Source organism: Aegilops tauschii, chromosome 1 (assembly GCF_002575655.3).
Source record: "Aegilops tauschii subsp. strangulata cultivar AL8/78 chromosome 1, Aet v6.0, whole genome shotgun sequence".
Taxonomy (NCBI): Eukaryota; Viridiplantae; Streptophyta; class Magnoliopsida; order Poales; family Poaceae; genus Aegilops; species Aegilops tauschii.
In genome coordinates, this window is record NC_053035.3 from 338,565,248 (window position 1) to 338,578,678 (window position 13,431).

A 13,431-nucleotide genomic window follows, 5' to 3' on the forward strand; every position below is an offset into this window, starting at 1 on the left:
TGATGATGTTAATGCTAATGATGATGAGGATAATGATGAAGAGAATGATAATGTTGCTTCCTTAAAAATTAAGGGAGAAATGATATTTAAAGCTCTTCATAAGAATAAAATTGCTCGTTCCAACTTCATGGAAATCATGTCTATTGCCATTGAGGGCAAGAAATACATTGAGGAGTTGGAATCTCATCTCGAGGAGCATGAGGTCACCATTGATAAAATGGAAGGTCATGAGCGTGATTACGCTAATGAGATCGCGGACCTCTCTCAAGCTCTTGAACTTGAACAAACCACCAAGGAATCTCTTGAGGAGACTTTTGCTCTAGAATTATCTAGAGTGAAGGAATCTCATGATAGAGCTCTTGAGGTGGCCAATGTTTTTAAAACTAAAAATGCTAAGCTTGAAGTTGCTCATGCTAGACTCCTTGAGGATTTTGAGCACCTCAAAAATGGCTCAAGGGTCATTAAGGGTGAGCTCAACAAACTCACCGAGTCTCATGCTCAACTTGAAGCTTCTTATTTAAAAGAGGTTTCCAAGTTGTCCTCTCCTATTGTTGTAAATGATGATGCTTGTGCTACTAACTCTATTACTTGTGAAGCATCCATTTTGAAGGAGATTGTTGAGCTACGGGCTCAACTTGAGGTGCTATCTAGCAATTATGGAAAATTGGAAGAAAGTCATGAAAAGCTCTCAAGCTCTCATGATGATCTTCTAGTATCCCATAATGTGCTAAAGATAGCTCATGAGGCCATGATTGCAAAGGTAACATCTAGTGAGCTGCTGTCTACTACACAACCTTCTTCTTGTAGACGTTGTTGGGCCTCCAAGTGCAGAGGTTTGTAGGACAGTAGCAAATTTCCCTCAAGTGGATGACCTAAGGTTTATCAATCCGTGGGAGGCGTAGGATGAAGATGGTCTCTCCCAAGCAACCCTGCAACCAAATAACAAAGAGTCTCTTGTGTCCCCAACACACCTAATACAATGGTAAATTGTATAGGTGCACTAGTTCGGTGAAGAGATGGTGATACAAGTGCAATATGGATGGTAGATATAGGTTTTTGTAATCTGAAAATATAAAAACAGCAAGGTAACTAATGATAAAAGTGAGCGTAAACGGTATTGCAATGCTAGGAAACAAGGCCTAGGGTTCATACTTTCACTAGTGCAAGTTCTCTCAACAATAATAACATAATTGGATCATATAAATATCCCTCAACATGCAACAAAGAGTCACTCCAAAGTCACTAATAGCGGAGAACAAACGAAGAGATTATGGTAGGGTACGAAACCACCTCAAAGTTATTCTTTCCGATCAATCCATTGGGCTATTCCTATAAGTGTCACAAACAGCCCTAGAGTTCGTAGTAAAATAACACCTTACGACACACATCAACCAAAACCCTAATGTCACCTAGATACTCCAATGTCACCTCAAGTATCCGTGGGTATGATTATACGATATGCATCACAAAATCTCAGATTCATCTATTCAACCAACACATAGAACCTCAAAGAGTGCCCCAAAGTTTCTACCGGAGAGTCAAGACGAAAAAGTGTGCCAACCCCTATGCATAGGTTCATAGGCGGAACCCGCAAGTTGATCACCAAAACATACATCAAGTGAATCACATGATATCCCATTGTCACCACAGATACGCACGGCAAGACATACATCAAGTGTTCTCAAATCATTAAAGACTCAATCCGATAAGATTACTTCAAAGGGAAAACTCAATCCATTACAAGAGAGTAGAGGGGGAGAAGCAACATAAGATCCAACTATAACAGCAAAGCTCGTGATACATCAAGATCGTGCCAAATCAAGAACACGAGAGAGAGAGAGAGAGAGAGAGAGAGAGATCAAACACATAGCTACTGGTACATACCCTCAGCCCCGAGGGTGAACTACTCCCTCCTCGTCATGGAGAGCGCCGGGATGATGAAGATGGCCACCGGTGAGGGTTCCCCCCTCCGGCAGGGTGCCGGAATAGGGTCCCGATTGGTTTTTGGTGGCTACAGAGGCTTGCGGCGATGGAACTCCCGATCTATTCTATTCCCCGATGGTTTTAGGGTATATTGGTATATATAGGAGGAAGAAATACGTCAGGGGAGCCACGAGGGGCCCACGAGGGTGGAGGGCGCGCCCAGGGGGGTGGGCGCGCCCCCCTACCTCGTGCCTTCCTTGTCGCTTTCCTGACGTGCACTCCAAGTCTCCCGGGTTGCTTTCTTTCCAAAAATAACTTCTCCAGAAGGTTTCATTCCGTTTCGACTCCGTTTGATATTCCTTTTCTTCGAAACACTGAAACAAGGGAAAAAAACAGGAACTGACACTGGGCTCTGGGTCAATAGGTTAGTCCCAAAAATAATATAAAAGTGTTTAATAAAGCCCATAAACATCCAAAACAGATAATATAATAGCATGGAACAATCAAAAATTATAGATACGTTGGAGACGTATCAGCATCCCCAAGCTTAATTCCTGATCGTCCTCGAGTAGGTAAATGATAAAACAGAATTTTTGATGTGGAATGCTACTAGGCATAATCTCAATGTAATTCTTCTTAATTGTGGTATGAATATTCAGATCCGAAAGATTCAAGATAAAAGTTCATATTGACATAAAAGTAATAATACTTCAAGCATACTAACTAAGCAATTATGTCCTCTCAAAATAGCATGGCCAAAGAAAGTTCATCCCTACAAAATCATATAGTTTAGTCATGCTCCATTTTCGTCACACAAGAATACTCTCATCATGCACAACCCTGATGACAAGCCAAGAAATTGTTTCATACTTTAGTAATCTCAAACTTTTTCAACCTTCACGCAATACATGAGCGTGAGCCATGGATATAGCACTATGGGTGGAATAGAATATAATGATGGGGGTTATGTGGAGAAGACAAAAAAGGAGAAAGTCTCACATCAAAGCGGCTAATCAATGAGCTATGGAGATGCCCATCGATTGATGTTAATGCAAGGAGTAGGGATTGCCATGCAACGGATGCACTAGAGCTATAAATATATGAAAGCTCAACAATAGAAACTAAGTGGGTGTGCATCCAACTTGCTTGCTCACGAAGACCTAGGGCACTTGAGGAGGCCCATTGTTGGAATATACAAGCCAAGTTCTATAATGAAAATTTTCCACTAGTATATGAAAGTGACAAAACGAGAGACTCTCTATCATGAAGATTATGGTGCTACTTTGAAGCACAAGTGTGGTAAAAGGATAGTAGCATTGTCCCTTTTTATTTCTCCTTTTTTGGGCCTTTTTTTTATTTGGCCTTTCTCTTCTTCTTTTTTGGGACAATGCTCTATTAAATGATGATCATCACACTTCTATTTATTTACAACTCAATGATTACAACTCGATACTAGAACAAGGTATGACTCTATATGAATGCCTCCGGCGGTGTACCGGGATATGCAATGAACCAAGAGTGACATGTATGAAAGAATTATGAACGGCGGCTTTGCCACAAATACTATGTCAACTACATGATCATGCAAAGCAATATGACAATGATGAACGTGTCATGATAAACGGAACGGTGGAAAGTTGCATGGCAATATATCTCGGAATGGCTATGGAAATGCCATAATAGGTAGGTATGGTGGCTGTTTTGAGGAATATATAAGGAGGTTTATGTGTGAAAGAGCGTATCATATCACGGGGTTTGGATGCACCGGCGAAGTTTGCACCAACTCTCAAGGTGAGAAAGGGCAATGCACGGTACCGAAGAGGCTAGCAATGATGAAAGGGTGAGAGTGCGTATAATCCATGGACTCATCATTAGTCATAAAGAACTCACATACTTATTGCAAAAATCTACAAGTCATAAAAAACCAAGCACTACGTGCATGCTCCTAGGGGGATAGATTGGTAGGAAAAGACCATCGCTCGTCCCCGACCGCCACTCATAAGGAAGACAATCAAGGAACACCTCATGTTTCAAATTTGTTACATAACGTTTACCATACGTGCATGCTACGGGACTTGCAAACTTCAACACAAGTATTTCTCAAATTCAAAACTACTCAACTAGCACAACTTTAATATCACTACCTCCATATCTCAAAACATTCATCAAGCATCAAACTTCTCTTAGTATTCAACACACTCATAAGAAAGTTTTTACTAGTCTTGAATACCTAGCATATTAGGATTAAGAAAATTACCATGCTGTTTAAGACTCTCAAAATAATCTAAGTGAAGCATGAGAGAATAATAGTTTCTATAAAACAAAACCACCACCGTGCTCTAAAAGATATAAGTGAGGTACTAGAGCAAAAACAAACTACTCCGAAAGATATAAGTGAAGATCAATGAGTAGTCGAATAATTATGCAACTATGTGAAGACTCTCCCATTTAATAATTTCAGATATTGGTATTTTATTCAAACAGCAAGCAAAGCTAAATAAAATAAAATGACGCTCCAAGCAAAACACATATCATGTGGTGAATAAAAATATAGCTCCAAGTAAAGTTACCGATGAACGAAGACGAAAGAGGGGATGCCATCCGGGGCATCCCCAAGCTTAGACGCTTGGTTATCCTTGAATATTACCTTGGGGTGCCTTGGGCATCCCCAAGCTTAGGCTCTTGCCACTCCTTATTCCATAGTCCATCGAATCTTTACCCAAAACTTGAAAACTTCACAACACAAAACTCAACAGAAAACTTGTGAGCTCCGTTAGCGGAAGAAAACAAAACACCACTTCAAGGTATTGTAATGAACTCATTCTTTATTTATATTGGTGTTAAACCTACTGTATTCCAACTTCTCTATGGTTTATAAACTATTTTACTAGCCATAGATTCATTAAAATAAGCAAACAACACACGAAAAACAGAATCTGTCAAAAACAGAACAGTCTGTAGTAATATGTAACTAACGCAAACTTATGGAACTCCAAAAATTCTAAAATAAATTGGTGGACCTGAGAAATTTGTCTAGTAATCATCTGCAAAAATAATCAACTAAATAGCACTTTCCAGTAAAAAGTTGAAGCTAATCTCGTGAGCGCTAAAGTTTCTGTTTTTTACAGCATGATCATAAAGACTTCACCCAAGTCTTCCCAAAGGTTCTACTTGGCACAAACACTAATTAAAACATAAAAACACATCTAACCAGAAGCTAGATGGATTATTTATTTCTAAACAGAACCAAAAAGCAAGAAACTAAAATAAAATTGGGTTGCCTCCCAACAAGCGCTATCGTTAACGCCCCTAGCTAGGCATGATGATTTAAATTATGCTCACATAAAAGATAAGAATTGAAACATAAAGAGAGCATTAATAAGAATATGAATAGCACATTTAAGTCTAACCCACTTCCTATGCATAGGGATTTTGTGAGCAAACAACTTATGGGAACAAGAATCAACTTGCATAGGAAGGTAAAACAAGCATAACTTCAAAACTTTAAGCACATAGAGAGGAAACTTGATATTATTGCAATTCCTACAAGCATATGTTCCTCCCTCATAATAATTTTCAGTAGCATCATGAATGAATTCAACAATATAACCAGCACCTAAAACATTCTTTTCATGATCTACAAGCATAAAAAATTTCCTACTCTCCACGTAAGCAAATTTATTCTCATCAATAGTAGTGGGAGCAAATTCAACAAAATAACTATCGTGTGATTGAAAATTAAGATCAAGATGACAAGTTTCATGGTTATCATTATTCTTTATAGCATACGTGTCATCACAATAATCATCATAGATAGGAGGCATGCTTTCATCATAATAAATTTGCTCATCAAAGCTTGGGGGACAAAAAATATCATCTTCATCAAACATAGCTTCCCCAAGCTTGTGGCTTTGCATATTATTAGCATCACGGGTATTCAAAGAATTCATACTAACAACATTGCAATCATGCTCATCATTCACATATTTTATGCCAAGCATTCTATGTAATTCTTCTTCTAGTACTTGAGCACAATTTTCCTTTCCATCATTCTCACGAAAGATATTAAAAAGATGAAGCGTATGAGGCAAACTCAATTCCATTTTTTTGTAATTTTCTTTTATAAACTAAACTAGTGATAAAACAAGAAACTAAAAGATTCGATTCCAAGATCTAAAGATATACCTTCAAGCACTCACCTCCCCGGCAACGGCGCCAGAAAAGAGCTTGATGTCTACTACACAACCTTCTTCTTGTAGACGTTGTTGGGCCTCCAAGTGCAGAGGTTTGTAGGACAGTAGCAAATTTCCCTCAAGTAGATGACCTAAGGTTTATCAGTCCGTGGGAGGCGTAGGATGAAGATGGTCTCTCTCAAACAACCCTGCAACCAAATAACAAAGAGTCTCTTGTGTCCCCAACACACCCAATACAATGGTAAATTGTATAGGTGCACTAGTTCGGTGAAGAGATGGTGATACAAGTGCAATATGGATGGTATATATAGGTTTTTGTAATCTGAAAATATAAAAACAGCAAGGTAACTAATGATAAAAGTGAGCGTAAACGGTATTGCAATGCTAGGAAACAAGGCCTAGGGTTCATACTTTCACTAGTGCAAGTTCTCTCAACAATAATAACATAACTGGATCATATAAATATCCCTCAACATGCAACAAAGAGTCACTCCAAAGTCACTAAAAGCGGAGAACAAATGAAGAGATTATGGTAGGGTACGAAACCAGCTCAAAGTTATTCTTTCCGATCAATCCATTGGGCTATTCCTATAAGTGTCACAAACAGCCCTAGAGTTCGTAGTAAAATAACACCTTAAGACACACATCAACCAAAACCCTAATGTCACCTAGATACTCCAATGTCACCTCAAGTATCTGTGGGTATGATTATACGATATACATCACAAAATCTCAGATTCATCTATTCAACCAACACATAGAACCTCAAAGAGTGCCCCAAAGTTTCTACCGGAGAGTCAAGATGAAAACGTGTGCCAACCCCTATGCATAGGTTCATGGGCGGAACCCGCAAGTTGATCACCAAAACATACATCAAGTGAATCACGTGATATCCCATTGTCACCACAGATACGCACGGCAAGACATACATCAAGTGTTCTCAAATCATTAAAGACTCAATCCGATAAGATTACTTCAAAGGGAAAACTCAATCCATTACAAGAGAGTAGAGGGGGAGAAGCAACATAAGATCCAACTATAATAGAAAAGCTCGCGATACATCAAGATCGTGCCAAATCAAGAACATGAGAGAGAGAGAGATCAAACACATAGCTACTGGTACATACCCTCAGCCCCGAGGGTGAACTACTCCCTCCTCGTCATGGAGAGCGCCGGGATGATGAAGATGGCCACCGGTGAGGGTTCCCCCCTCCGGCAGGGTGCCGGAACAGGATCCCGATTGGTTTTTGGTGGCTACAGAGGCTTGCGGCGGCGGAACTCCTGATCTATTCTGCTCCCCGATGGTTTTAGGGTATATTGGTATATATAGGAGGAAGAAATACGTCAGGGGAGCCACGAGGGTGGAGGGCGCGCCCCCTGCCTCGTGCCTTCCTCGTTGCTTTCCTGACGTGCACTCCAAGTCTCCCGGGTTGCTTTCTTTCCAAAAATAACTTCTCCAGAAGGTTTCATTCCGTTTCGACTCCGTTTGATATTCCTTTTCTTCGAAACACGGAAACAAGGGAAAAAACAGGAACTGGCACTGGGCTCTGGGTCAATAGGTTAGTCCCAAAAATAATATAAAAGTGTTTAATAAAGCCCATAAACATCCAAAATAGATAATATAATAGCATGGAACAATCAATAATTATAGATACGTTGGAGACGTATCATGAGCCTCATGTGGATACTAGCACCACTTCTAGTCGAAATACTATATTGCCATGTGCTAGTCCTTGTAATTCATCTACTCACAATGTTGGTACATCTTGTGATGAATTGCTTTCCTTGCCTTGTTGCTCTAATGATGAAGCTTATACTTCCTCTAGTGCTTGTGTTGAGACTAACCATGTAGAGGAAATCAAAGAGCTCAAGGCCCAAGTCACTTCTTTGAAGAAAGACTTGGAAAAGAGTCATGAAGGGAAATCCACAGTCAACAATATCTTGAGTGTGCAAAAATCCCCCAATGACAAAGGTGGACTTGGATTCAACTCCAATAATAAGAAGAAGTCCAAGATGAACAAAAAGAAGGCCAAGAACAAGTCAAGAATTCGGCCAAGATTGTTTGCTTCAAGTGCAAAGTAGAAGGGCATCATGTTAGATCTTGCCCATTGAAGAAGAAGCCCATTAGTGACAAGCAACAAGGGAAGCGGCCACAAGTTCACTCTCATACTCAACCTCAAGTTGAACAAAGGTCTCTTCCCAAGAAAACTCAAGCTAATGCTTCTCAAGTTGAGAAATCAAGTGAGAAGAAAGTGAAGAGTAGACGTTGCTACCTATGTCGTGAGAAAGGTCACCTCGCTTCTTCATGCACTAGTGGTAACTTATCCAACCCAATTATTATTGATGATATCTATTCTCTTGGGAAGGATAAGGTTGGCAATGTGTTTGCCAAAGTTGTTGGTACTCAAAGTGATTTCTATACTATATCCGATGTGCCTCCTTCCGGTAACTTGTACTTAAATTGTTTACATTGAAAGTTACTTGCCCCTTTGCTTGTTTTGGTTTTGTTCCTTGCATGTGTTTGTATATGTTGTGCCTCCAATTGCTTATCTTGAGTAATCAAGTATGTGTGTGTTGGTTTGCACATCATGTGTGTCGTACGTTGAGCCTTTATGCATCTTGTTTGTATCTTAGTTGGCTCTTGTGAGAGATTAATGGAATACCCCATTATGGGGGAGTGATGTGCTTTGTACACCTCACAATCCTATAAATGTGTGTACATGAGGAATACCATCTAGTATTGATATTACAAGATTATCTAGTCGCTATGTGGTATGTCTACTCGTGAGAAATTCAAATTCTAAATAGTCCATTAATCATCTCTTGTTGGATCCTCTTATTGCCTCTTGTTAAGTTTTTATTGGTACCACATTATGGGGGAGTAATATGCCATGTGCATATTACAAGCCTAGAAAATGTGTACATTTGAGATATTGTCACCAAGAATTGATATTGTAAATTATCTTGTTCCTATGTGGCATGTTAGCTCTACAAGTTGCAATTTGCTTGTGTGTGGTGTGAATATGATGTTTGATATCCTTGCTATCTACCAACGGGAATTATTTCCAAATACTTCTTGTCTTTTGACAATTGGTACTCACTTATGTGTGGTAGAAATTATTGATCATCTTTACATTGGCCTTTGCTTTTATTTGCCTTATCTCTTGCCTAGGATTGTGTCAACTCCCATTGTATTCCATACCACTTGTGGATCTTGGGATTTCCTTGAGCTTGTCTAGTGTTTGTATAGATATAGTGAAAGTGGTGATCACATCTTGTGCCTTTTGTATTCAAATGCAAATTCTCTATAATGCACAATGCTTGGGGGAGCTGTCCTATTTTCTATAAAACACTCATCTTGTGATCCTTATCAAGTGTGTGTTAGTGGAAGGCAAGCCGTTTTATTTTTGGTACTTTGTGCCATCATGGAACTTTGTAGAGAGCTTGGTTTGTTTGGAACCATCCTCTCTTTTGGGAGTTTGATATCTTTTATTTAGTCTGTATCAATGGATATCTCATTCCTCGATGTATCTGTTATTGATATCCTCCAAGTGTTGATTTATTCATTTGGTATCTTTTCTTCACTTGGTATTTCTTTGTCAATTGGTATCGGTTCTTGAAAGTATTGAGCATGCATATTAACTTCATGTAGTCTCTTTGGCATGCTCTCTTTCTTTGACCCAATATATAGGGGAAACTCCACCAAGTCTCAAATTGGATGAGATGCGCATGAAATTCATTTTCATATCTATATGCACATATTTATGTGGAGTTTGTCCTATGTATTGTTGGTTCTCTAACTCTTTAGTCCCACTGAGGTTGGGTACCATTTTGTTTGTGTTGTTGTTCTAGGAACAATTGGAGATACATTGGGTGCTCGGCTCACTCACAAGGAAGGTGGTGTCACCATGAGCTTATTTGAGTCAAGCTAGGATGCTCAACGAACTACTATCTACTACCTTCAATTGGTTTCTTCTACATCCTTCCAATGATATCTCGGTAACAAGTATCTTTTCATGCATTAGTTTCTTGCATTCAACCTTGTGTAGGTTGCATCTTGGCATGCTATTCATTCCATCTTGTGATACTTGTTTCCTTTCTCAAAGCATCTCAACAATAATCTCATGTTGCTAGTTGTGATGTCTTTGATGGTTGTGTGGTAGGAATTCATTTATATACAATAAGACCATATCTAGCCATGTGCTATGCTTCCAAGCAAATATCTTATTGGTATATGTATGACTTCCTTTTGGATATCTTGTTCCTTCGTGTTGTAACTATTTCAGGGATACATCCTTCTTTGTAGATATATATCATCATGATTTCGTATACCTAGAATCTTATACACTTGAGAGAAGTTGCATATCTAGATAATATCCTTTCTTTCACGTCCACCTTGTCTTTCTTATGTTATTTCTTTGGTGGCTCCGTGAAAGTGTGTGCCATGAGTGCGGGTCATATCTCGTTGCATCTTGATGCACTCTTGTGTGGTGAAGATTATTTTCCTCATGCTTATCTTTACGAGGCTTTTGCCATCTTAATTGGTATCCCTCGTCTTGATGAGGCCTTCATCTTCTATCTTTACCATGGGTTGTCGCAAGCTTTGTTGTTATCATTTTAGTGAGCTTGTGAACCCATTTGCTAGTTAGGTGTGTGTGGGGAGGACATGTCATGCACCGTGTACTCATTTATCCAAGACTATGTTGATGCTTAAAGCTCATCCTTATTTTAGTCTTCTCAAGTGCTTTGCCATGACTCACACACATCATTTTGGTTGAGCCTATTCTTAGTTGCCTCTTTTACTTGATTGCTCAACCATTTTTTGTTGCAAGTGCCAGGCTTTGTTTCCTATATGCTCACTTGCACTTGTTGTAAGTTTCTATTGATTTTGGGGGAGCTATGATCCTATTTTGTACACTTTGTATTCAAATACAAAAATTCTTATGTGTGCACAAATCATGGGGAGCTTCTCTAGTTTCTTTAGAACACTCCTTCGCTCATATCATAATATCCTTTATCCATGTGGCTCGTAGGATCTTTGGTCTAGTTGGTTCAATTGATATCCTTTGATTGCTTGCTTCAATTGGTATCTTTTGATTGCTTGATTGCTAGTGTCTCTCTTTGTTATGTCTTTCTGGCATACCTTCTTTAGCGATCTGTGTGCCTCAATATAGTTTGTGTTCCTCCAAGTATTTACCTTTGGATATGTGTATTGCATTCCACTCTCTTGTTGAGAAATACACGATTTATGGAGGACCACAATTTATATTGGCCTTCTAAGCTTTTCTCCCATTTTGGCAATCGATGCCAATGGGGAGAAGTTTCAGAGAGTTTTGTGGAGAAGCTTTGGTTTCTGTTTCCTTAGCATTTGCATCTCATTCGCATGCATTATTGGTTGTTGCATTGCATGATGATGCATAATTCCTTGTATAAACTCTCTTGACAGTGATTGTCATCATTTACCAAAATGGGGGAGATTGAAAGGACATGCGGTGCCCCCATGTGTGGTTTTGGTAATTGATGACAATCTCTATGGACTAATGGTTGCATTGAGTTATATTAGAAGGATTTGTCCATAGGCACTTCTTGAAGTCCATGTGTTGGTTTCAAGGAGTTTATGTGTTGACCAAGGTGCTATTAAGGAATTATCCAAAGATTGGTCATGTGAGAGTTGAGCTTATTGCAAGCATGTCTTGAAAAAGAAGATTGTATGATCATTCATGCTTACCTTCAAGGCATCATCCAAATGAAGAGAGTTGGAAAGGTTCAAGGTTGATCAAGACTAAGTCAAGAGTGAATCAAGTTGATCAAATCACAAAGCGTAGAAGATGTACCGAGAGGGATCAAGTGATCCCATGGTATGGTAAGCATTGTCCATTACGCTTTGTGTACTAACCCATAGTCTTCATGAGAGTTCTTTGTGGGGTTAGGTTGCGGTGTGCACGTTCAAGTGATGCATCACGAAGAGATCAAGTGCTTGAAGATTGCCGTCCATTGCGGTGACAATGGACTTGTGAAGATGTCCCGAAAAGTGGCTCACCCATAATGGAGTATGGGGGAGCAATCTACTAGTCTTCACTGAGCTAACGCAATCAAGAAAGGTGGTCCTACTTGAGGAAGTCAAGATCGTCTACATCTAGCTCAAGTGGACTTTGTGCAAGGCAAAGGTTTGGCCTTGATACGTTCTCTATTTTACTGGTCTCATGGTGGTAGTTTGGAGACCGGGTTATAGGATCGTTTGTCGTACTATCAAGGGGTGCTCTTAAGTGAGTAGCTTGATCGTGTCGTTCGTAGAGAGCTCAAACCATTTCATGGTTGCATCATCTTTCTTGGTTCTTGTTTGGTTTTCTCCTAGTGAGATTTGGAGCTTATGGTCATCTTCTTGACAAGCTCGAGTTCATCGAAAACGGAGTTCACATGCTTCTTCTATTGCGTTTTCAGTGTTGGAGGTTTTACCGGTGTTATTCGAGGAAGGGTTCTCACCATTTTCTTATAGTCCTTTTATAATTTGCTTCTTACTGGTATTTCTATCAAGATTGTGTTAGCCCTTGTCGCTAGCTTTCCAACAAACTTGGTTTCGTTGAATTCGGAGTCCGTTTGCAAAAGTTGTGTCAGTTTTGGTGTCCTTATAAAAGCTGCAGCGGTACTACCGCTCGTGGGAGCGGTACTACCACTTGGAGGGGATGTAATTTTTTACTACTGCTCTTGGGAGCGGTACTACCGCGGCTACTTCCGTGGCTACTTCCGCTCCGGACCAAAAACTCGTCACAAGTCCAGCGGTGGTAGGCACGGATGTATTTTTTTAGTACCGCTCGCAGGCAGTAGTACCGCTACCCTTTGAGGTAGTACCGCTACCCCTAGCGGTAGTACCGTGAGGACGAGGGGTAGTACCGCTCTGTGCGGGCTGTGAGCATAACGGTTGGATTTTCCCCACCTATAAAAGGGGTCTTCTTCCCCAATGAACCTTATCCTTTGAGCTCGTGTTCTTTCCCCATTGTTGACCTTCTTCGAGCTTGCTAACTCTCAATCCCTCCATGGATTCTTGCTAGTTCTTGAGGGAAAAGAGAGAGGAGATCTAGATCCACATTTTCACCAATCACTTTCTCCTCTATGTGAGGGGAAACCCTTGGATCTAGATCTTAGAGTTCTTGGTGTTCTCCTTCTTGTTCTTCCTCTCATTTTCCTCCATAGCTTTCGTTGCTTTGGTGGGATTTGAGAGTGAGGGACTTGGGCACTCCGTGTGCCCTTGCCATTGCATTTGGCGCATCGGTTTGAGTTCTCCATGGTGGTATGTGGAAGTTACAAGTTGAGAAGC